At 36.0% G+C, this 2771-nt stretch overlaps 1 non-coding gene across 1 annotated transcript; it reads right to left on the reverse strand.

Moving 5' to 3' along the window:
- Positions 1 to 217: 217 nt before the first annotated feature.
- Positions 218 to 324, reverse strand: LOC123613876 (U6 spliceosomal RNA). Its single transcript, XR_006721308.1, has one exon. It is a non-coding gene; the product is annotated as a U6 spliceosomal RNA (small nuclear RNA).
- Between the last annotated feature and the right edge of the window lie 2447 nt (positions 325 to 2771).

Here is a 2771-nt window from a genome sequence, read left to right on the forward strand (position 1 = left end):
ATAATCATCATAGTTTTTAATTTTTTAACATTTTTTATTGATTTATAATCATTTTACAATGTTGTGTCAAATTCCAGTGTAGAGCACAATTTTTCAGTTATACATGAACATATATATATTCATTCTCATATTTTTTCTCTGTGAGCTACCGTAAGATCTTGTATATATTTCCCTGTGCTATACAGTAGAATCTTGTTTATCTATTCTACAATTTTGAAAAAATATGGAACGCTTCACGAATTTGCGTGTCATCCTTGCACAGGGGCCATGCTAATCTTCTCTGTATCATTCCAATTTTAGTGTATGTGCTGCCAAAGCGAGCACAGTTTTTAATTTTTTAAGTACAGTTTGTACTCAATATGGTAAATCCAAATGATGTAAAAAAAGACAAACTATTGTTATCATATTATCATTCTAAGAAAAGGGTAAATTGACAACCAATAACAATAAAGTATATGAAGATACACTTATATACTCCGTTTTCATTTAAAACTATAACCATAATGTCACTTGCTCACAAATTCACTCTTCTAGTGACTTGTAGGAAGTTTTATTTCGTGGTGACCACAAAATACTAAAGTATTATTAAAGCATTCTGGGTTTTGTATGTTTTTTTTCTCTTTTACATACAGATAATAGTTGCTCCACTCCTGTTGTTCTTTAAGAGATAGTATTTTCCAAACATATGGTTTGTTGACTCTAGTTCTACAAGATGCTTGTAGGTGCTTCTCAAAACAAGTTTTATTGTCAAAGAAGTTTGGAAAACCATGAGTTCAACCAAGAAGAAGTTTCTTCATAATAGTACTTTCATGAGCCTTTGTAATGAGTTCATTAAGAAATTTCAAGAAGGTCATCCTGAAGGAAATGCTTCCAAACTTACTTGATTTGAAATACTTGACTTCATGGTGGATCTCTTAACATCTCCTACAAGTAGTACACTGCGTGAAGAGTTCAAGAAATGCTGTTTTGCACTAACGGACCCAGTGACTGGATTTGGACGTAATGTCTTCACAGGTCTATCGGACTGTAAAATTCTGAAGGAACCTCCTTCAGGATTAAGGAAAATCAAAGTGTAACATAAACATGGCAGACCCGTCACTTTAATATTCTGTTGCTTTTCAAATGAGTGTTGGCAAGAGAGTTTAAGTTAGAATAACCAATGCAGGAGAAAGTCCTGGTAGGAGTTATATTCATCCTGATCTCCCACTGCCAAGGTGAAAAAGAGCAGGTAAGAGGGAGACTTTGCCAGACACAGTTTTCAAGGAGAAACACACTGAATCCTTTTAATGCCTTCATTTTCTGTCAGGACTCAATTCTTCTCCTTTAATGACTCAGAAGTTTCATTACTGGGTGTTCTTGGCTTTCTGCATATGTCCAAAGACTAAATCAGCGACCTACTCAAAACCTGTTTCTATTTTAAATGGGCTTAACTAGAAAATAACATATATTAACTCCAAAAGGCACTACAGACAGGGGTCAGGGGAGAGGGAATTGGATGGAGGTAGTCAAAAGGTACAAACTTCCAGTTATAAGTCAGAGGTACTAGAGATGTGATGTACAACAGGATAAGTTTAACACTGCTGTGTGTTAGATATGAAAGTTGTTAAGAGAGTAAATCTTAATGGTTCTCATCACAAGGAAAAAACATTTTTTCTATTTCTTTAATTTTCGATCTATGAGATGATGGAAGTTCACTAAACTTATTGTGGTCATCACTTCATGATGTCGTAAGTCCAATCATTATGCTGTACCCCTTAAACTGATTCAGTGCTGTATGTCAATTACATCTCAATAAAACTGAAAGAAAAAAACAAAAACCAAACCAAACCAAACCACAACAATACTATAGAGAGTTTATAATTTAGTTAAATCATTGTATGTTTTTATAGAATTGCCAACCATCACACAACCCCAGTGCTTTCTGAATCTCTTCAACTACTCTGGAAGGGCCTTACTTCCTGACAGCTGTATGAGTCCATTTGGTCTAAAGTAAAAGATTCCAAGGGGTGTGGGAGAGGGGGGAAGGCTAAAGTCTGAATCGAATTAGTTCAGAAAGTTGCCTGCACAAATGAGTTAATTTCTTCTTTTGACAGTGATGTTACTTGGTTTTCTTTGTTTATATATTCCTACATCCTTGTGGGTACAATGTGTGCTTTGTTACACTGTGTCTGGCCAGTGGCTTGTATCCCTTTACGAAGGCAGAAATTGTATCCTGTACGTAATGTACCTGAGGGTGAAGAGTTGCTGGAGTCTCCTTTTGGACAGCATTCTAGCTGGCATGGCCATGGGATTTTCTCACTCTGTCTCTCCAGCTCTCCTCTGTTTAATGACAGCCTTATGTTTTATTTGTTTCCTGTGATCGAACGTGTTTATCTGAGGGCTGTTCTAGAATACATAAAAGTCATTTGCAGGTAATTATTGACCCTGGTTTTACATAGCACCTGGTGGTAAAAAGATAAATGCAGAAGCACCCGGGAATATGAAAAACTCTGACTGAAGGACCCAAGAACTTTGTCATTTTACCCCACCCTCCGTGAGTCAGTGAAATGGATTGAAATATACACCAGAAACCAGCAATTCAATTTGATGAAACTCGTCCTCAAGAGAAAAGTGTCACTACATGTTGGCAGTATATAAAATGTGATGAGCTGCCCTAATCCATTGGAACCAACATGTCCTTAATAATAGCAACATTCTTGGTAAATTAAATAGCTATTAATTTTTTTTAAACCTGTCAGGATATGCTTATGCAGTGAGGCACATGCAATCAC

Source organism: Camelus bactrianus, chromosome 14, assembly GCF_048773025.1.
Source record: "Camelus bactrianus isolate YW-2024 breed Bactrian camel chromosome 14, ASM4877302v1, whole genome shotgun sequence".
Classification (NCBI taxonomy): domain Eukaryota; kingdom Metazoa; phylum Chordata; class Mammalia; order Artiodactyla; family Camelidae; genus Camelus; species Camelus bactrianus.